General features: G+C 38.8%; 1 protein-coding gene across 2 annotated transcripts in view; it reads right to left on the bottom strand.

Moving 5' to 3' along the window:
- Nucleotides 1–23,300, bottom strand: part of LOC133214875 (potassium voltage-gated channel subfamily KQT member 1-like) — a 486,013-nt gene that overhangs the window by 269,810 nt on the left and 192,903 nt on the right. The gene's annotated exons all lie outside the window — the stretch shown is intronic.

Here is a 23,300-nt window from a genome sequence, read left to right as displayed (position 1 = left end):
TCCTGTGGTGGATGGTCATTTGGCTGCTGCTACTCGAACCTTCAGTTATATCTGTAAACTACCACCATTAACCATAGCGGCCCAACTCTCTAATAAAAATTGTGTGGTGTCTTAATTAATCAAATCTTACTCTTTGTAGTTAAAACACTAAAGCATAAAAAAATAAAATAAATAAAGAAAGAAAACTGCAAATAAATGTATTTCATTAGGTCAGCGCTAAAAAAAACAACAAAAAACCCCCAAAACCCCAGATTATTTTACCTAATGAAACCAGTCATGATTAACCTACAGCATCTTCCATTGCATGATACCACAAAATAAATGGAGGCTTATAAATACCAAGCTGAAACAGAATAATGTCTTGCCTTAAAATTAGAGCTTAATTAGCACAAGGGAGAGCAAACAATTGGTCAGATTCTTCCTGTAACTGATGATTAGCTCTCATTATTTCAGGCTGTCTCCTAGGCTATGCAGCAATGCAACAGAAGACAATCGGGGTAAAAGGTTTACTTCAGTGAGAGTGCCTGCCAGTGCAAGTCTTTATTTAATTTCATAGGACAGCACACGTTATTTAAATTCCAGCATGGTAAGATGTCAAATGCAAGCAGTTCAGGTCAAAAAAATCAATCAAATGAAATGTAAGTGGAATTGGTCTCTTTCAAAAACAGGGAAAGGAAGAGTTTTACCACGAGCAGCAATCATTAAAGCATTAAAGAGCTTTATGTTTTTCCAAAATATTTGCTAATGCATGGAAACATTTCACAAAGAAAGTATGTTTTTTAGGCAGAGGTAGGCAGAGGAGAAAAGCTACTTTCACAAATCATTTCATAAAAGTATCTGACCTTGTACCTGTAGTAACAAGGTAACACATCTAGTTGCAAAAGATGTTCCGATGAATAAAATACATCACAACTGCAGCTTTCATATGGCCAAAACTATTTGTTCCCTGTTGTTCCAGTTATGTACTGATGTAGCTCGCTGCTATGTTTCTTAGAAACAGAGTTGAAAAAATGTAATCAAGTTCAGTGACTACATTTTAAGCAAAGGATGCTGATTTTCCTAGCTAAGCTGGAATTCGCAGCCTATGGGAGGAAAACACTTCTGCAGCATCAAGTCCTACACAGTAAGGAACTATCTGGGGAGAGAAGAAATCCTCTGTGGGTGGAGGGTCTATCCACACATAACTGAAATTATGACTGATAATAGCTTTTTCTAATATTTGCAGTGCTGGAGTGAGTGATTTAGACTTTGCACATGAAGATCAGCTCAAAGAGTGGAAGGCAAACCCATAGAAAGTCACACTTTAGTTCCACTGCTACAGGAAAGTACAGAAGAATGGTTACTGTGCCACTTCTACAGGCCTAAGCTGGAGTATCTGAGCCTTGAATACATGGAGAACAATGAGCAATGCAACACAGTATTTTACAAAGCTCAGCAACATTACACAGTTATTAATGCTAGGAATGAATTTCAGAGCCAAATGCAATTGCACCAGAGGTGAAGGAAAATCCACAATGCAATCATTCAAGCAGCAGTTTGGCCAGGCCACCAGGATTAACACCTTCAGCTTCTGCAAATACATCATGGCAACTTTAAGAACCACAAGTATTCAGTGCTTTGTTTTCATCTCTTGGGCAAACATCCTACTTTGTGAGTCAACAGCAGTTTTGAATAAATCAAGTTTACCTATACTGTCTTCTAGAAGACCAATAAACAAGAGCTGCAATAGTTAATCCTAGATGTTATCAAAGGAGTTTCAGTTCAGTTCAATCCTTTTAATTTGCAACTTTTGGCATTGAGCCAAATAGTTGTGACTTAATAGGATCTGCAAGTTAAAATTAAAATCCTGCATGCCTGTCTGTTTCAGTTCTTATCCCACACTTCCTCTTTGGGTAAAACACTCCATTATTATTGCTGTATCCAGAGCCTGTATTTTGTCTCTGGTCTCCTTTAAGTTGTGGCAACCTCTACTTAACGAAGACCCAAACATGCTGTAGTATAACTATTTGGGAATAGCTGTATATTCCTTTAAGTCTCCAAAAAATTTTGTTTCAGGACCTTAGAAGCAAAAAGGAGAAAATGCTCAGCAGACATAGAGATAGAGCCTTGGGGATGACATTATATACTGCTTGACTGAATACAGTAAAAAACACCTTAAAACATAGGGCTGAAGGCACAATTTAGAATTTTGGAGGGTTTAAGATACTTCATTCCCTTACTTCTGATAACAAATACAGGGGATTCTGATACCTGTTCAACCAAGGGATTAGAAATAATGAACAACTGCTGTGTTTGGATGTTATTTTTACTACACAGAAAGGAAACAATTTCTGCTACCTAGGAGAAGCCAGCACTTAAAAACCCCACCAACTTGTATGCACTGTTAACTGCTGAGGAGAACTCTGAAAAACACTAGTGGTAATAATTTCAGTCACAAATCAACTCTGATTCTTTTCCTTCACTTTTTTTTTTACATTCCCTTTTTTTCTTTCAGGCTTTTTCTTTCCTTCATCTTCTTTTTCCCTCACATTTCTATTCAAACAAGTAGGCCAAATGTTTTAAACAATAAAATGTGTAGCAAATGCAGTATCTGGCAGTTCCTTGTCAGTTTGCAGGGTTAATATACACTGTTTTCTACTGCGACCTCAAGGCTTAGCGGACTTGGGAATCACTCTGCATTTGTAAACCAATAAAAATAAATATACATGTATTTTTAAAAGGATCCAGTTGCTCTCAGAAAAGCTTATAACCAAAATACTTTCCTGTTTTATACTCTCCAGTAAACAAAACAAAGATCAAAGTTACAAACTGAGAAATGCTGAGACACATGTTTCAAAAAACTTACTATTGAATAGTTCTTAAGGTTGTATGTAACACTTATTATTCCCGATGAATTCTGTATAAGGAAAAGTTCTGCAAACATGTTAGAAATTCTTATTTTAAGAAATACAGACTTCATACACCTCTGTTGATAAGAAAACAATAGGAGTAAGATAATAAGTTTTTATCCTTTATTACTTTTCTGCTTTAGTGGAGTGCTCCCACTGTGATCTGCACAAGACATTTCACAAGACATTTATCTACAAGAGAAAGGAACAGAAACTCAGGCAGAGTGATTAAACCTGATGTCTCCTTTCCACAGACACGTGCACAGGCTTAATCAATCTGACGCCAGCAGTCTCCACTTTCACATTGCCTGCTGGCTTCATGCCTGACAGATTCCACCTACTGTACATCTTTGTAGGCAGAATAAAGATGAGAGATAAAGAAAGCAAAGTGACCCAGCAGAGCAGTCTGCATAAATTACATGCCACTAGTCTAAGCTGTGTGAGGCTCTGATCCCTGCAACTACTGCCGTCTCAGCCACCCTGCAGTGCAAATAGAGTGTTTATGAAGAGTATATGTTTGCTATTGAAAACCAAAGCTTGCAAAAATTGAGGCTTATTCTGTTTTTTTCCAAACTGTGAATGGTAATGCTTTCAACATTAAAGCGTCTGCCTCCTGTAAGTGTTGAGTTGTCCATCTACACATACTACATTAGTCAACTAGGAAATATATTGTGGTAATGGAGGTTCTTATGAAAATTTACCCATTCATCTTAGACACACTGACATAAGAGGATTTTTTTTTTTTTAAGCAACACCTATTAGGCTTGCTATATGAAAGTAATGACTGTTTCAAACCAGAATTTTCCTAAGGGGCAAAAACCAAACATAACTCTCTAACTAAATCTCCAGCATTCCCTCTCCCCAGTGAAAAAAGCCAACAATGTTACAATTTGAAATCCAGTAAGAAAAACAGCATAAGAAACTGCTCTCAGCTTAATGTATCCTTGCTGAGGGTAACATTGGGTTCTCCCCCAAATAAAAACATCCCTTGAGGATGAAATGCTAGGATAGTAAATATAGTGGTTTAAGACAAGAAGAAGTAGACCTGCCAGGTATCTTAAAATAAAACCCAGGAAACAACCCTGTTTCTTCCTCCATATTTGTGTACATGATGCAGAGAAAGGCACTGAAGAAAATCAGTGACTGTGGGAAACTTTAGCTCAAACAGTATATTCTAGGATCAAATGCAAAGACCTTCTAGTTTCAGATTTATAAACTAATAAGTTTACAATAACGAAATAGTTCCAAGAGTAAGAATAAGAGATGAGTAAGAAAATTATAACTGTAACAGAAATTCCAATGATGCATCTGAAATTAAAAAACATTGCTTTATAATGATATGAGCTGCAGAGGTATGTTTCATTAATTGTAGTAAGTCTTGTTATCATCGCTGTATTCCAATTGTATTGGGAAAAACATACAAACAATAGATCACAGGCCAAGATATTATAAGGTCAGCCATACTCCCAGTGGTGTGGACCAGCATCCCAGAATTCTAATTTGCTACAGTTCCATGATAAAAGTAATAATAAAACACTGAACAAGAAAAGATCTTTGCAAACAGATCTGTAATAAATTGTATATAACTGCTGTATGGCTGGAAAATTAGCTTTCCTTTCATGGGAGGATATGGTTGTGTGAATGGTTTCTGTTCTTGACTATAAAACATACGGAGTGTGCTTAATTCAGGAAAAGCAAGATAAAAAAGCTCCTGAGAATTATAGACCAGCACAAACAATCCTGGTATAAAAGAGATCATTCACTAAAACACAAGAGAAGAAAGATAAGAACAACAGGGTATCTTGACCCCAGGGTTTTAATAGTGGTCATACAGAAAGAGCCAGATGGACAATCCTGTCCTAACAAAACCTGACAAAATGTTCATTTGATTTCTGTCTGTAAGGTTTCAAAAAAATTTAAAAGGACAATGTCGAAGTGGGCACTGTAGATCTGAAAAATAGACATCACGTCACACATACCCCTGTGTTCTGGTGTCATGAGTAGGCAGTTAAGAGGTTTCTTGTAAATACAAGTATTCTTCCTGTACTTACAGAGAGAAGACAAGAGAGAAGACAAACGTCCTAGAAGCAATAGTACATGCAGAGGGCGGTGGTTGAGATGTCTATCCACTGCCACAGACAACTCAAGCATTCTCTGAGACAAAATTGTGTCTTTTTAAGCGTACCTTTTGAAATGTTAGTATTTTTTTCTCATACTAAGTGAAATATACTTTCAGAACTATGCCATTCTAAACAAAATATTATCATCACCCATTAAATTTAAGTGATGTTCCAGGCATATAATTTCATCTAAAATATTTTGAATGCTAATGCTATATGTAAATAGGAAATATAGCTAAATATATGCATAGCACATGGTCTGCCATGACATTTCCCAGGTCTTTTTAAATATTTTGGAAGCTGAGCAAATTAAAAAAAAAAAAAAAAAAAAAAAAAGAGAGAGAGAAAAGAAAAAAATTCATATAAAAGGGAATCATGCTTTAACTTACTTCTTTTTCTTAAGTTGACAGCTGAGTTCTACAATTTACAAACTCTTCTTTCTGCCTGATCCTGCCACTGAAGAACAGTTCCAGACTTGAAACACTGGAATGTGTTACCCATAAAAAACTGTACTAATGGTATTGATCCAATTCAGGTGCCATAAGTGGATCAGGTGGGAAAGCACAAGCACAAAAAGCAAGAGAAAACCAACTTTCCATTGATGCTTTCAATAATTAGATGAACAGAAAGCTAAATCTTGAACAACAAACAAAATAATTTCTCTCTGAAGAATAATGCTGCTGCCTTGTTAACAGAAAGCGGCTTGCTGCCGCTTTCTTCTTACACAACAAACTAATCAAGTGCAAGGGGGAAGAGAGATTATTTTCTTTCTAGTCAAGAACTGGGGAGTCACTGCCTAGAAGTAATCACTACACTCCTTCACTTTTGTATAAGTTTATTTCCACAGGAACACCCACTTCACAGACCTCCTACCCTTTGCACCTGAGACACCCTTCACCCACTATTCTTTTAGGTGGCCAAGTATTTTTGTAACGGGCTCAAAAGACAGAACGAAAAAGACAGAGTCCCTCCTCTGGATTGCTCCAACCCCTTCTCTGTGGAATCAAGGCAATTACACTCAGATCTGCATCACCCCACAGCAGCCAGGATTTATGTCTGGCATGTCTGAAAGCTTCCTTGGGTATGAAAATCCATCTTTAAAAAGAATGGGAGAAAAAAAAAAAAGAGGGAGAAAGAAAGCTCACTGAGAAGTAGAAACTACCTAAGTAAAACAGCCTCAAAGCAGAAGCATGTGATTTAATTGGGGATGTATTTAGTCTAACAGGAAATGCCACTGATAAGAAGTTAAGGACTAAATGGACAATGTCTTCTACGGGATTTCAAATTCTTTGACAGGCCTGTAAAGCAGAAGTCCTTTAACAGTCTGTGCTGCAACCAGAGTTAATTATGGATTTATAGATGTGGAAAAAAGGCTTGATAGTTATCTGTAATAAGCCTAAATCAGAGGCACAATCTCAGGTCAGAAAGGTTATTAGTCTGCCACAAAGAACTTGTAGCGAATCCAAGAAAATGGGGAAAGAGGGGGAAGAAAGTCCAAATCCACTCATCCCTCCTTCCCAAAATGAAGTAATACTGCCTTCATCATCCTCACATCCTAATTATATGCAAAAATCAAGTCTTTCCCTTTTCATAGTGTCTGCTAAATTTACTTCACCTTTTCCATTAAAAGTACTCCATTACCATGGCACAAAGTTACAAATAGTCAGCTGAAAACATAACTGGTTTTTCCTGGAACACAGGACTTTTCCAGGATATCACCTTGTTCTGAAGACAGAGAGGGTCTTCCTCATACAGAGAAAAAAGGCTGCTTGAAGGCCAAAAGGAACTCTTCTCACTCATGTAAGCAGTCAGTATGCTACCTGGCTGAGCTCCTGCTGCCCTGCCAGAGGAAGGAGGTTGCTGTTAAAGAGAAATCCAGCTGTGCTAGGAAAGCTCTGCAGGTGAAGGACTGAATGCCAGTTTTCTATGTTGTTATAAACACAAGATATCTATGAATGAACAAATTATTTGCCCTTGGGCTCCCTAGCTTAAGTTGCTATACATATGTTAAATTGAATTTTAAAATCTTGCCTTTCCAAAATGTTACTTTACTGCATTTTCAAAGATGTAGTTTGATCAGCTGACTTTGATTTCACCAGAGGCCTACACTATATACACACTGCCCCTGACAAGCCTTCATGAAAAATAATGTATTTAAGCGCCTGTTCTAAAAGAGGAAAAAAATATTCAACCTTCCTGGCTCCAAATGTTTGATACTCTGCACATTCTGAAGTATATGCACACTTAGACACTGAGAGTTTCTAGATTCAAGAAGCACTCACAGATTTCATGCGAAGGTTGATAATATGCAGGTACTGATTTGGAGGCACACCACCCTTGTTGCATACAAATCCAACCACAGGAACTGAAGCTTGGGCCTCAGGCTTGCCTGAGAGCACCAAGAGGTTTTCTGAGACACAGTGATGTGCAAACCACGTGTGACTGTATAGTTACTTCCTTTGGTAGAAACTGCACTTAATGAAGCCTACATGGATGAGAACTTTTGTCCATGAACTTTAAACAGAGAAGTGATGGGTAGTTATCAAGGGAGGAAGCAAAACAAAAAGAGTAACAAAATTTCTGGGTTGGTTTACCTGATTTGTGAGTTTGGACAACAACGCTATACTGTTGTCCAGCATAAGGTGTGCAGAAAATATCTTCAATGGTACAGAAGTAAAAATCCTGAATTGTATTAAATTCTGTTTTTTATATACAGTATTATTTCAGTTTCCAGATCTCGCTACTTTATTGCATGTCTGGTCTCTTCTTAAAATTCCAGGCCTTGATACCACATAACTGATTTCATGAAATACTGGAAAAGGCTGAAGATAAATAATATATGAGCTAGCGAAGTGCACGTCACACAGAGCGGATGCCCACAGATACTAGTTAATTCTGTGTAGCCGCTCAGCTATTAGGGTGCGAGTCAGCTCTGATCCAAACACTCTTTGACCAGTGTAATCCTGAACAGGACTGCACAATCCTGGCAGTGTGGTAGGGCTCACAAGCTGGGCTCAACTCTGTTCTTGTAACCGAGTGTATTTCATGCTATCACTATTTACAGAGACGAGTGCTCAAGACCATATTGTGATTTTGGTAGAATAAGGATAATGCAGAATTCTGAACTGACAAGGCTTAGGTGACCTCTGAACACCCATGAAATACTAGGACCAAATTCTTACTCTTGCCTAAACAAGAAAAAACTCGATGACACAGGCCTCTGTGCCATGCTGAGCTTTGGGCTGTTTACCTTGAGGATAAGTACCCTCCTGTCATGAACCTCGCCTGCATGTCCACCACTACAGGGAAAACTTCAGTGTAATCAGTGTGACTCATTTGATCTTTTTGGCCTGTTTTGCATCTGTCCACAAGGACTTTAGTTAACGCCAACTGGAAGAACTGGTTTGGTTAGAAAGCACAGAGGAACAGAATATAAAATTTTCCTTCGTAGATTCCTGCTAACTGTTCTTTACAGTTTTCTTTTCCAAAGGGAAAAGGGGTGCTCCTCTCTTTCCCTTTTAGCAAAGGCCATAATTTCTCTTTGAGTTATGAATGGGATAAAATACATCTTTAAATAGCAGGTGAGTAGAAATAACTGAAGAGGCTGGTTTTGTGGATCAGAAGTTTCAGAGCAGTGAGACTGTAAGAATATGTGCGTCCATAAGAAACATGTGTGCTGAATATGAGACAAAATACTTTTGGTTCCAATACCGCTAGACACTTGAAATCAACTATTCATATTAAGGTCATTAAGCTAAATGAGGATGCTTACTAAAGACACCATTCTAAACATGAATTCTAAACATGAATTGGGGGAGTGTCACGAGGATGGAGCCAGGCTCTTCTCAGTGGCAAACAATGATAGGACAAGGGGAAATGGGTACAAACTGGAACACAAGAGGTTCCACTTAAACTTGAGAAGAAACTTCTTCTCAGTGAGGGTGACGGAACACTGGAACAGGCTGCCCAGGGAGGTTGTGGAGTCTCCTTCTCTGGAGACATTCAAAACCCGCCTGGACACGTTCCTGTGTAACCTTATCTAGGTGTTCCTGCTCCGGCAGGGAGATTGGACTAGATGATCTTTTGAGGTCCCTTCCAATCTCCAACATACTGTGATACTGTGAAAGAGTATTTTTTGTAACCTATAAGCTTAAGTTTTCATTTTCCTGTGGCTAGCTATTTTTATAATGAGGAAAAATTCATTTCAGGAAATATCTAGGCCTACATAAAGTCCTCATCTGAGACTCATATTAAATGTTGATTTAATCTGTCACTAAGAAATTATACCAAGGTTTGTCAAATCATTTTATAAACCTTGTATTTCTCATTATTGATAACATTTAAAACAGTCAATTTAAGACCCATCATGTTTTTTTGTGAAAGATACGGTAAGAATGAATAACAGAAATATCTGCTGCAACCTCTGATTCAGAAAAATCAATGCCAAATTGTGGGTGCATTCTGTTGCATATTGGACTGTGACACTTCTTTTTTTTTTTTTTGGATGAAAGAGGCGTGAGCTGGACTACAAAGGCACTTAATACATTTGCAAAGATGTCTGGATTTTTCAGTGCCAGGAACCAGCACCTGATTTTTACCATTGTCCTGGGTTTAGCAGTAGCAGTCATTTTTCTGCTTGGTAGCTGGTGCAGTGCTGTGTTTTGACTTTCGGCCTGGGAGCAGTGCTGATAGCAATGATGTTTTGGTTTGGCCAAGGACTCTGTGGGCCTCATGCTCTGCCAGGGAGGAGGGAAGCTGGGAGGAAGCAGAGACAGGACACCTGACCCAAACTGACCATACCACAGAACGTCATGCCCAGGATGTAACTGGGAGTGACCTGGAAGGGCTGGGACGGAGGGTTGGAGGAGGTATCAGTTGGTGCTTGGTCGGGCTGGGGGGAGGTGAGTTATCGGTTGGCTGGTGCTGAGGTGTTTTATTCTCTTCCCTTGTTATTTCCTTTATCATTACTATTACTGGTGGTAGCAGTAGTGATTTGTGTTATACCTTAGTTCCAAACTGTTCTTACCTCAACCCGTGGGAGTTGCATTCTTTTCGATTCTCCTCTCCATCCCTCTGGGAGTAGGGGGAGGGAAAGAAGGGGGGAGGAGTGAGTGAAAAAGCTGTCTGGCTGGGCTTAAACCACGACAGCTCTTTTTGGTGCCCAATGTGGAGCATGAGGGGTTGAGATAACGACAGATCTGTGTAGATTAATAGTCACTCGCCACAATGCTGCTTTATGGGCTCTCAGAGTTGTTCCTCTTGATCTCATGGTTTCAGAATGTAGTACCTTACTTAGACACAGTATTTCCTGTGTTAGTGTTTATCAAGTGTGGGGCTTGGGCTAAGGTTCCTGTCTCACTGTACTTTATGGCAATGACTTGTAATACAAGCGGGCTCCAGCAGCAGGGCGGGATGGACGTGGCTGTGGACTTGTACCTGGCTGCACGGCTGCTACTCACCATCCTGGCCCTGGCCCTTGCCTCCGTCTGTGTGAGGCCACGGGGAGCCGCGGGGGAGCGGCCCCAGGCACCAAATGGGAGCGGGAGCAGGGCCGGAGGTGGTCGAGGAGCGGAAGGAGGCGGCTGCTGAGCAGCGGGAGAAGGCGGCGGAGGAGCCGAGCCCCGCGATGGCCAAGAGCGTTCCCCGGAAGCCACCCGGCGAGCCCCAGGAGGACGCAGGAGACCCCGCAGCATTTCCCAGCAAGGCAGAGGAGGAAGAGCTGGACTCAGGAAAAGAGAAGCTGGTGGTGGGAGAGCCGGCAAGCACAGCAGCTACACCAGCCCCAGTGACAAGTACAGCAGCATTGCTTGAGAGTTCTGAAGGTTTTGAATGGCCTTTGGGTACCCTTGGGACCTGCCTGTGGATTGTGATGCAGATCAGCATGTTGGCACACATACAGACTGTGTTTTATCCACCACCACTTTGTCTGATCTCAAAAGTTAAGCAGAGTTGGGTTTGGGTCTTGTCTGGGGTTAGACGACAATATGGGAGGACCAGGAGATTTTCCCCAAGGCTGGACAGTCATGAGTGGCAGGGCATGTGGGACAGTATGGGCAAGTATCTAGTCCACTGGGCCCCTCCAGTGCTTTGGAAGCATCGGAGATGGAAGGCAGCTGTATGAAGACCCCAGAGAAAAGCTGCAGAAACTGCTGAAGGGGACAGTGAATTATTTTGAGCCTGGTGGGCCCATGACAACCATGCTTACCACAAGTATATAACAAGTTGATACTTTTTACTGGATCTGTATTTCAAAACACATCTGAATACTTCCAGTGCCAGTATGCACTTCTAACACTCAACTGCAGGAATGAAAAAAGCCAAACTCAAAAGAAGGATGTTTCAACCCCAAAAAATCTGTTCTGCTTCCTGAAGCAATTAACATTTCCCTCATGACTTTGTAGTCAAGTAATGGCCAGGCTTAGCTTTACTTGGCTTATGATATCTGGTAAGCCACAGTCAATGTCACAGTAGTGATGTTAGATAAGGAAATTCTTTTCCTTTCTTCATATGGACTTTTTGGTGCAATGACTTACTTTCCTTCAATCTATCAATGGCTCCCTAAGAAAAGAGCAAGGAAAAGCAACAAAAAATTTTAAGCTGAGTGAGAACGGAAACTTAACCTCTAGCACACTGTTCTGTACCGACAACAACCAGATTTGTAATAAACACAGAGTAGCACTAATAGTAACAGATAGTAACTACTCTTATGGTAAACCAGAAATGCCAAAAAGTAGCACACATGAAAACGAGAATGGAGTAAACATAACGTATGAATTTACAGAGCTTATTTGCATCTGTGCTACTGTACACAGTTCTCTCATTTAATTCAGAAATAGTCAGACTACACCTGGTGAGTCAAATCTCTGATCTCACTTAAATCATAGAATCATAGAACAGTTAGGGTTGGAAAGGACCTTAAGATCATCCAGTTCCAACCCTCCTGCCATGGGCAGGTAAACCATGTCAACCAAGGCTCTGTCCAACCTGGCCTTGAATACTACCAGGGATGGAGCATTCACAACTTCCTTGGGCAACCCATTCCAGTGCCTCACTACCCTCACAGTAAAGAGTTTCTTCCTTATATCCAATCTAAATTTCCCCTGTTTAAGTTTGAACATGTTACACTTTGTCCTGTCACTACAGTCCCTAACGAACAGTCCCTCCACAGCATCCCTTGTAGGCCCCCTTCAGATACTGGAAGGCTGCTATGAGGTCTCCACGCAGCCTTCTCTTCTCCAGGCTGAACAGCCCCAACTTTCTCAGCCTGTCTTCCTATGGGAGGTGCTCCAGTCCCCTGATCATCCTCGTGGCCCTCCTCTGGACTTGTTCCAACAGTTTCATGTCCTTTTTATGTTGAGGACAATCAACAAAAAATCTTCAAGCTAATCCTGTGATTATGATATTTCCTTACGACTGTTCTAATTTTTTGAGTTATGATATGATGATTGTTATTTTAATCTCTCCTTTCAAAGCATATATTTGGTTTAACTGTAATATATAAACACTTGTTCAAATTTAGGAAACCTCTTTGCAATTATAAGCAAGCAGATTACTTCTTGCTGAAATATATTTTAATTAAAAAGAGAATTACCTATAATTCACCTCATCATGAACACAAAATGATTGTAATAAAAATTGGCATACAGCTAGAATATTCATTATGAGACTGCCTGGTATTTACCATTATAATATAGTTATTTTGTTTCCTGGCAACTTTGCAAAAATTATACAATAGTTTCTGAGAATTTCAGGAGAAAATAAGCATTTATGTCTACATAACAAACAAAAGTACTAAAATCCCCATCCCCTCAGTAACAGTGTCAGTCAAATGATCTAATAGTACTCTGCTTTAAAGCAAAAAGCTAATGCTTAACAGAAGCTTCACACTTCTGTCAGCAATGTGCTATTTGCTGTTCCCAAGGAATCACCCAAATCAGACCCAACATTAAGTCTCTGAAAAGCCCAAGTTTACAGTTGCTCAGCAGAGATTTCTTAAAGTTCTGATTCTGTTTTTACCAAGCAAACATTATTTCTAAAAAGCCTTTACATGATGCCCATACAGACATAGGACATGCTCAGGATGAACACTGCAGATGGAAATGGAAGTTTCTTTGTAACTGCTTCTTACAGTTAATTGCAAGGGCTACAATATTGGGAATCAGCAAAAAGAGCACAGAATGATGTGAAGATGCTGTTAGAAGATCCAGCCTTTACTCACAGCTAACTATACAATAGCTAACCTGGAAGAACACAGATGCAGTAACACAATTACTTGAACATGTTCCAGTATAAGACAGAAATACGTGTTAATTGATATTCCATACCCAAATGCTTTTACATTTTACAAAATTACTTAAGTAATGCAAGTGCTTCTGTGACTGTCTTAGTGTCATATCTGGATCTTAAAAACGCCTTTCAAAAGGCACCATTATTCAGTGTTATGCAGTACAAATTATAAACCTTAATACCTAGAACAACGAGCTCACAAACAACACCCACTTGCTGTATTTGAGCAGGCAACTGAGGCATACAGGTCATGCAAAAGAATCTTCATCCAGCGTGGGATCAGAAAAAAAGCATTAGTTGCAAATGGAGAATGCATAAGTAACTTAAGAAGAATATCCTAACCCCCCCAAAACTTATCTTTTATGGTACACAATGCTGTTTTGGGTTTATTCGATACAGAACAAGGATGTATATAGATACAGCAACACACACAGTGATACAAAAATCATTATAGAAATATGCTGAGAGTCTATAAAGCCCCAGTTATTTGCTATTGCTTGTACTCTTTCTCTCATAAACCTAACTTTCACTAACGCATCTTAGCCACAGACACAATCACACAGCTCAAGCACATCAAAGTTTTCTAAATATGCAACTTTTCCCTGCAACATATCGCAGAAAATAACCCTAATATGAGCTATCTACTAATGGCCCATGTAGTGCACTCAATACAAACACAACAACGCATCTATTACAGTACCATTAATAATTATCTAATTTGTTTTGTAGATAGAAATATGTATTTGAACTTTCCTATAAAATCTCATAAACAAGAAACTTCCCTTAAATTATTCATATTTAGCAGCTGTGTTGCTGAAGATCTTAGGAGTTCCACACTTTGAGCTCTCAAATAAACTCCTCCCCAAACACCAAAAACCAACAAAAATCCCCACTGGAGAAATTAACTATATTTTATTCTGAAACACGAATACAGTTCTGAAATTTAAACCAGATTTTACTATGTGGAACGGAGACAGAATGGTGCTTATTAGCAGTTTGGTCACTTGTTTTGATGTTACCAGCATATCCCCAGGACATGAATAATTAAGACTAGGACACTCAGAGAGGCTTGGATCATTTCCAAATGTTTCTGTACTTCAATAAAGCCTGGAGCCTTTTAGATATCTAAAATGATCATTATTATATTCTTCTTTTCCTCCTAGGTAATTAATCTTAAGATTCTAACAAAATGCTCACAGTTGCTTAATTAGTCTCAGATTTTACAAAAAGAGCTCAGTCAGTATTTATGCATTTTAATAGCATGCTGAACCTTTTAAGAGCACCTCCAACCTGGTGTAATTTGTCAGCTGCAGCACGACATATGTGACAATCAGGCCAATACTACAATAGACTCAATGGCATCAATATTTGATTTTAGAATTCTCACTTAAATACATAATTTAATGAAAACATCAGAGCCATTTATTTATTCATTACCAATGATTCAGAATTGCAGCTTTTAAACGTTCATGTCAAAAAAGTCTGTATTGCTTCCCATAGAAATTCAAACAGATTTTTTCTTTTCTAGGTACACAACATGGGCACAAAATTCTTCCAACAGTTACCTTTATACAAATAGTTGTGGCCATACAGTTCAAATGAATTTATTGAGGCCATAGGAGCTACCTCATATTACTGTTACTTCAGAGTGATAGAGAAATCTTATGCATTTAAGGATCTTAAATGCTCAATAGCTCAGTCTTTCACAATTCAGTATTTTCCCAATTATTTCATGCAGTCATAATGCATTTAGTGATACCATGCTATAAATGAGAAGTCGTTTAAGCCTGTTGAACTGCAAATTCATTTTCTTCCTGATGGGGGTCCCAAATCAGTACCTTTTTTGTATTTTTGTTTCTTTTTATCAGAGAATGTCCAGCCATACAACTCCTAATGCATCTAGTTTTCATAGATTTCCTAGGGAGTGGAATGTGAAGTATTTGGGGGTTTCTTGCCCCTGCAAGAATGATAAGAATCTCCAGTTTCCCTGCTGGAAAGCAGCAAATTTTCAGAAAGAAAGTATGATATAAACAGTGTGTTAGTCCTAGGAGTCTGTTCCACTATTATATACAAGGACGTGCCTTCTGTTAATCATAGAATCACTGAATGGTTTTGGGTTAAAGGGGCCTTATCGATCATCTAGTTCCAACCCCCTCTGTCAAAGCTGTGGTTCCAGCACTGTAGGAGAGCAAATCCTCTAGATCAAGCAACATACACCTGCCATGCAGCCAAAACACGTGGGCAAGCAGCCCCACAGATCTGCAATACTCAGAATCACCCTTAATTCCGAGAGGAAATCTCTGGTGGTTTCCCAGTCCTGCCTCTCATTCAAATTACATCAAGTTGCTCAGGGTCTTGCTTACTTGAGATATGAATATCTCTAGGGATGGAAATTACCCATCTTTGGATATCTGCCCCAGTGCTTAATGACCTTCACTGTGAAGAGCTTTTATGAATATTTGGAAATTCTCTTGACTGCATGTTGCATCTGCTGTCTTGGTTTAACTGTTGTGCACCTCCAAGAAGTGGTTAGTTGTACATACACGGTGATTTCCCTTAGTGTCTAGAGCAACTGCTGGTCAGCAGTAAAAATGGCCATTTTGTATCTAATTCTGTTTAAGTTGCTACCAAGACAGTCAACACATGTATGCTATAAAACGTGAAATTCAGTGCTATTTTCACTATAGTCATGAAACATAGATGCTGCAACCCATGACGTTACTCTACTATCACTGGGTACAGACATTAGTAGTGACCAGTGGACTGAAAGTTCACTCCCTTTAAATCAAGTTTCTCAAAAGGCTTTTTTAAATAAAACAATTCTGTGAAATTAGCTCAGTAAAAAACTAACCCTGCTTAAATATAACTTCCTTTGACACAGGAGTATGTGGAGGTCACTTAGAGATCTCTCTTTCTAAACGTATGTTTGCTCAAGGGCTGTGAAGAGTAAGGTATAGGAGTTTCCATACTAATTGAAGAATGACATAACACTTTATTATAAACATCAACTGTGTAGACAGAGAGAGCAATGTGGCTTTTGCATGCCTCTGAAAAGAAACTGCCAGAGTACCAGTCTGAATATAAAAACTAAAACCTTATTCAGAGTAAGGGATGCCAGACCCACTGTCAGCTTCATTCTAGCTGATCTTCAGTCCCTTCCATTAATGTTTCTAGTTTTTCTTTAGGATATACAAGTCTTCAGTAAGATGTCCTTCAGCTTTTTCACTTAAGATATATTTCTATCGTTCCATCCATGTCTTGTTTTGTATATGTAGTAATGAGGGGTCATGAGTGCACTATAAAACAGAACCCTCAGGTCAGGAGGCCTTGAACAAAGGCAAATATTGCTAAAGGCAACATACCCTTAACTGCTAAGTGAGGGGAACTAGAAAAACACCACACTGTCCTAATCAGAATATTTTTGTCTCCAACAGCTGGAACTTTTCAGCTGAACTATTACTGGAAGAGAGTCATATAGTAATGTTTTTATCAATTCACATGAATAGCTACTCTTACAAGCCATGATTACGCTGTTGCAGTGTAGGTGTGCTGGCAAGATTAGTGGAAGCAGCTAATACAGTATTTGGAAAAGACACATGACTGTGAACAGCTGTTAGAGTCCGACATTTCAGTCTCTTTAGTTAGTCTATACCAGATTTGCTTGCTTTTTTTTTTTTTGTTTTAATAAACAGTGTTTTCTGTCAATGTTAAAAAAGTCAAAATGATAATAAACTGTGACAGTTAATTTGATTAAGCAAAAGTTGGGTAAGATAAACGGTTAAAATACAGTTCATCTTCAGGAATGCTTAGTTACCCTAGAAGCAAAAAAGAACATTGTATTCTTTCTGATTCTATCCAAATAAGGTTTCTGGGGAATCAAGCTATCTTGCTGCCTCCTGCAGCAGATGCAATTTTTTTTTTTATTTCAGATTAATATGTAATTTTGGACACCAGCTGTTTTCCAGAGAATTATAAATCAGGCACCCAATCAAGAGTAACAAAAATAAATACACCATTTATATGTAATTGCCTTCTTTGAAACACTGCAGCCACAGCATATCCTAATCTAAGAGCACAGCAAGCAGGCAAGACTGTAGTCTCCTGATCTGCAGTGCTAACAGGGATCATGAATATACATTCTTGTTACTGTATAAAGGTCCAAAAGCCATTTTGCACATTTCCATTATCATTCTCACATTTATAAGTCTTACTCCTAAATCCTGTCAAAAGCTGTGTTGAAGAACCATTTTGACTAGATACTCTCAAAAAGAAATCCATTAATGCAAGTGGATTCTTCTTCAAAGATGTGATTATGTGACTCTCCCTAGGATGAATTTGGCAGTGGAAATCAGGCTAGTCAACCTCATTATTCATGACTGAACACATTTCTAAAGTTAGCTGAGGACTCTCGGCACCATAACAACTCAGAAGACCAGCTAAAATACAATTATATGGCTATCATAATTCAAGACTCAAGTAAGCATCTTTCTAAAGTCATTCTACTCAGATGTCAAGATAACAAGTGGTCAAGGCACTACACTAAACTACTGCTTTGCACCGTAGCTGAAATTTGCTTTGTCATTTTGAGAAATATCCCATTGTTACGTAGAAAACTATTTTATGATCCACTTAAGGACTCAAAACAGTAAAAATTTTTGTCCTATCACAGTCACAGATCAAATATCAAAACAACATAGACGATATGTAGGAAAAGGCTAGCAGTTTAATCAGGTTATGCTCTGAGACTGCAATTAGGATGGACACACACTGTAATTTCAACATGACCTTTCCCAAGGAGGTCATGACTCTGAACTCACTGAGAATCCACAGTGAGGTCAGAGCAGAAGGAAACAGCATCAAAGTCCACTTGCTTTATTCAGCAATGCAAAATGTAGTTTACTGGAAGTGTTTAGAACACAGAACAATCCTGAGAGCCCTTATAAAAGACAGGTCTGAACTAATGGCCCTTGAGGCCTCTCAACACCATAACAAGTTAGAAGACCAGCTAAAATACAGTGATACAGAAATCATAGTTCAAGACTGAATCACAAAAAGTAAATGCTAGACTACCTTCATATAAACTTGTGTAGGAGATTAAGTAGCATGGCAACCAGGATTTAGGCGCTCAGCGCCAGCAAGATATTTCAAAGATATGTTCAAAAGAGTCTGGAGACATTTCATCACCTTTGACAGAGTAAGCAGTCATTTGCCACAGCGACTCAGTCTAGCAGCTCACTCTATACTGAATGGGATATTCTTGAACTGATTACTATGTGTTTTAGAATGACAAACACCTTCAAACATCTGCTCAATTCTCACAAGTTGTTAAAATGACATAAAGCCACTTTATTCTTGTAGGAGAGCTGATGCCAGAGTTTGAGCAAGTTCTGAAGGTGATCATTATTGCTACTTGACCAGCTAGTTCTACCACTCATGAAATCGTTCTCTCCCTGCCAGTTCCCCCCAATATGCAGGACAGATTAGTGCTTAGATGTATGTGAAATGGACTGCAGTCTACTCAGTGGAGCCACTGTAGCTCATTCATTAGAGATATGATCCACTAGTGACCAAGCCCTGAAGGGAAAGACCTGTTTTTTGTCAAGTATTATCCGTTCATCTTAGAAGCAAAGGTTTTATCACAGAAAGACACAAAACCAGGTCCAGCACAGATGCTGAATTCTCATGGATTCACCATGTCTTAAGCACTGACGTATTATGTAAGCACCAAGTGGATGGAAGTTACCTCCATTGTCTCTTTGGAGCTCCTCATGTAAGACCTGTGGGATGGAATACTGATCGAACTGGCCCAGATCCAGCAGTGACTTAGCAGCAGCCACATCCACAGTCATTGCAAACATCAAGCTCACCTCTTTATTTTACTTCTGATGTACAAAGATTTGTTTATGCCTACTCATGTTTACAAAAATAAATGAGACTCTTAGCATGAAAACCACAGACAAAAAAAAAAATCTGCTGTTCTATTTTTTTTAAACCTTTAACTACAAACAAATACCAGCAAGTTTGTTGTGTTTTTGTGCTTATCCTGAGCAGTGTCGATGTTCCAGTATGTTTTCCCAAGCATCTGTATTGTAAAGATGTTTCCTTTGAATACACACACACAGAGATCAGAAGGGCTGCTCCAGCATTCCCATGGGAAAGTTTAAACTTGTGAAACAAATGTTTTCATTGGCTGTGCTAAATTGCAGTTCTTTTTTTTTTTTTTTTTTAACCAAGTGCAATTTACAACCCACATTATTACTGTTATTTTGTAAAAAATACATGAATTCAGGAAAGTAGAAATGGAATTGGTCCTAAGGGTTTGTAGTTAATGGCTGAGGGACTTACAGCAGCATTGTTATTTGTTCACAGATGGATAGCTAGAGCACTTACTCTAAATGTGAGCAGTGGTTAAATGTTTAAACAAACAACTTTTAGAAGTAATTGACTGTTCAATCGCTTTTACTTCTGGACAATATCAACTCTCTCATTTCCAGTATTTCTGTCTGTCTTCACAGACCCTGCTGGTACTGGATTTGTTCTTCTTAGAAGTCCTGAGGCACTTGCATCCATTATCGTTAGTCAGCCTAATCATTTTTCATGGCTTTTACAGTAACCTATATTATAGTATTATCTTTATTTTGTACACAGTCATGTAAATACCAGTGTTTATTCATGTTTTACATAGAAAGAAAACAATGCTTGAAAAGCTAACCCAATTTTTATCAATGGGTCCTAAGGAAATTGTAGTGATCATACACCCTGCATAATTTCACATCTTTGTTGGCTTTCCATCTTAGTATGTCTGAGATGGACTTTTAAAAACAGTTTGACAGAGGAGTAATCACAATTTTAATAAATTTAATAAAAGTAAGAGACAAAGAAGATTAAAAAGAAGAAAAAAAAAAAGCCCCCATTCATGGTGCCCCGTGAACAGGAAAAACTGCAATATAAGCTCCCTTTTTATGAGACACTAGAGAATCCAGGCACACAAGAGGCTCTGTGAATGTCCCAGCTGTGGGAAAAGCTTCAATTGGAACTTAGATTTTACAGGACATCAGAGAGTCCAACCATGTATTTCAAGCCCATAGGAAACCAGGCTTCATTAGTTTCACTGCTCACAGAAAATATGTTAGTAAATTGAGATTTATAACAGATTTAATTATATTTTATTTCCACTCATGTGTACATGCAAATGTCAATAAATACAATCAGCACGCACACAGCCTGCAGGAGATACTGTCTGTTTGCAAGAACAAAGCATTACAAATTAGGAAGCTTTGGCACTCTTCCTGATTTTTTCACCAGGCTTCAATCAAACATTCCCATGGGTCAGGCTTCCTTTATCCATACATGTTTATGCTTATACAGTGCTTTATGATTCCCAGCTAAAAGGTGCTCTGTGAAAGAGAGGAAGTTTTGGAGTTCTGCTAATATGACAATACTAATTTTTTTTACCAAACACCTGACTCTCAGATGTCTGTATGACAACATTCACTGTTATTTCTACAGTAACTTCACTTCTTCAGCTACAGAAGCCCTCTATCAAATAAACAACAACAAAAAATCCAAAACAACAGTAAAAACTTTTTCCTACTCAAGTCTTCTCAGATTTCCCTCTTGGTTGACCTCTATGCCAGAATATTTGAACCCCAAGATCCTTCCTATCCAGCTTTGTCCACCACTACTTTATGGCCGCTAATGGCAGGTACACTAACCTCCACTAGTTCACATCCTTCAAGCCCTGAATCCCTCTATCCCACAGCCCTTCCCAGTGCCTCAAGGCCCTGGTCTACCCAAGCCTTGCACTTCTTGACTCTGTTTGACCTCTCCCAGCCTGAGGAGCCTTTGTATTTCCCTCATTACCACCCAGTTTCTTTCCTCCCCCTCCTTTTTCCTCCTCCTGTCTCAGCTGACCTTGCTATTTCAGAAGCCAGTCCAGAACACCAGAAGAGGCACTATTACTAGATAGGGTAGGATGAAGCTTCTCTGGTCACAATTTTCATCCTCAACAGCCACAACATCTCTATAGGGGCATGCAGCAGCCTCACAGTAGCCGCTCGCATAATTTCTGCATCTGGGGAGGCATTTAATTCCTGACAGTCACCAGGGTAGTTGGCCAGAAAACAGAAGCTGAAGATTTGTGCATATGGACTGGTGGGCAGCCAGAGGCCCCCCTTCTGAATGAAAAGGTAGCTTTTGAATTGGCATATTATAAGAAAATAGCAGTATTTAAACTGCTTAGATACCGGCATCTTGTTTAACTAGGACTACTGCCTTTGCTTCCATGGCCAAAAACACTGGTTAGAAATTTTAAGAGATACCTAGTGGGCTCAAAGCCACACCAGGCCTAAAATTTGTACTTCTGGAACACTTCTCTCCAGCAAAAGCTGAAATATATGGAAAGTACCAACTTTCCAGACCCTGTAATGCTCTCCTTTATGAAAGTAGAAAAGGATGCACATGAAATTATTTCTCACACATCCCCAAAAAAACCTATAGGTTGCAGATGCATGTGTCAGAAGCCTCTGGTCCTTTTTTTCACCCTCAAGGCATATGAAAGAATTGATTTATCAAACTGTGGGGCTTCCCATTTTGGTTTCCAGCTGATAAAAGACTCATTTTATTTGGCATATTTTCAGTTAACCATGCTATGCCCAGCTAGAAAGGTTTTTGGAAGAAAATCTATTACCTACGCTAAAAGTCAAAGGTCACAGTGAATACACCAGAAGAGTATTATTATTTGAAGGATCTATCATGTGGCCTCTATGTTACCTAGTCAGTAAAATTATATTTTAAATGACACATGGGTCAGGTTGCAAAAGAAAGCAAATATTGGTTTCAGTGTTTTGACTGAAACCAGCGATTTCTTTTCAACAATGCCTTCCAAACCACAGCAGCTAAACTGAATCATACTGGTGCCACTATCCTTGTTCCCATTTGAGACATTTATACCTTACAAAAAATCCTTTAAAACAAAAGAAAGAATGTAAATGTTAGTGCGCTGAAACTAGATGATTAAAGGAAAATAAGAAAATTAGAAAAGCAAATACATCATTTTATTTTCAAACTGAATCTGCTACATGGAATTTATAACCTCCTCACAAAATGCATCCTGGATCTAAAATAAAAGCTTAACTCCTTTGTCAAGGGTTTATAGAGTTTTCTTTTAAAAAGAGATTATCCCTAGATTCTTAACAGGATTTCTATAATTCAAGTCTTCCATGGCCTATCTTAGTTTAATTTGATCAAATGAGTAATTGCAATGCAAGCAACGTTTAGTTCAAAAAATGAAGTCAATACAACTGAAAAAAAACACCTTCCAGACTGTCCTTGGTGAGGGCAATTTATCCAAATGTCCTTTTTTTTCATCGCAGTAGTTATTGGGAAGAGCTCACTGTAAGAAAGATAGGCTTTGGAGTTTGAAATAACATATGGACTTGATTTCAGTTTTTGGGTCTTAGAACCACCATACAGATGGGTAAAAACAGAAATAAGAGGGTCACAGTCATTTTTAGTTAGTAACAAATTTAATTTTCCTTTTTCTTTTCTTCTATCCTGAAAAACTTGGGGACAACGCGAATACAACCAGAGCATGGGCACAAACCCAGAGACATTAATGTTCCATGAATGTAGATTGACTCCACATGGGATATAGCTATCCACATCTGTCAGATCCAGTGTCTGCCCACTGTGTTGTGAGGCTCTTACCAACACCCCTCTTTCAAACGAGGGACTGCCCTTCACTGGCTCATGCCTTTAGACAGCATGGTTCATGTTGCTTCAATGACAAGAAGAGATTTTCTTAAAAGTCAAATAACGATGGACTTTGGAGTGAAAGGAATGATTCTGTGTTCACTTTAAAAAAAATAGTGAATTTTAATGTTTAGGTAATGCTTGACAGCAGAAATAAGAATTTGGGGGAGGTTTTTGCTGTGAGGTACCTGCAAAATGAACATTTAAAATTGTGCCTTTTGTTGCACTTCTTAACACATGTAATGCTTCAGAA

Source organism: Neopsephotus bourkii, unplaced genomic scaffold, assembly GCF_033783945.1.
Source record: "Neopsephotus bourkii isolate Nb327-2 ecotype Australia unplaced genomic scaffold, CSIRO-AGI_Nbou_v1 NB_107, whole genome shotgun sequence".
NCBI classification, from domain to species: domain Eukaryota; kingdom Metazoa; phylum Chordata; class Aves; order Psittaciformes; family Psittacidae; genus Neopsephotus; species Neopsephotus bourkii.
This window is presented reverse-complemented; position numbering and strand designations above follow the sequence as displayed.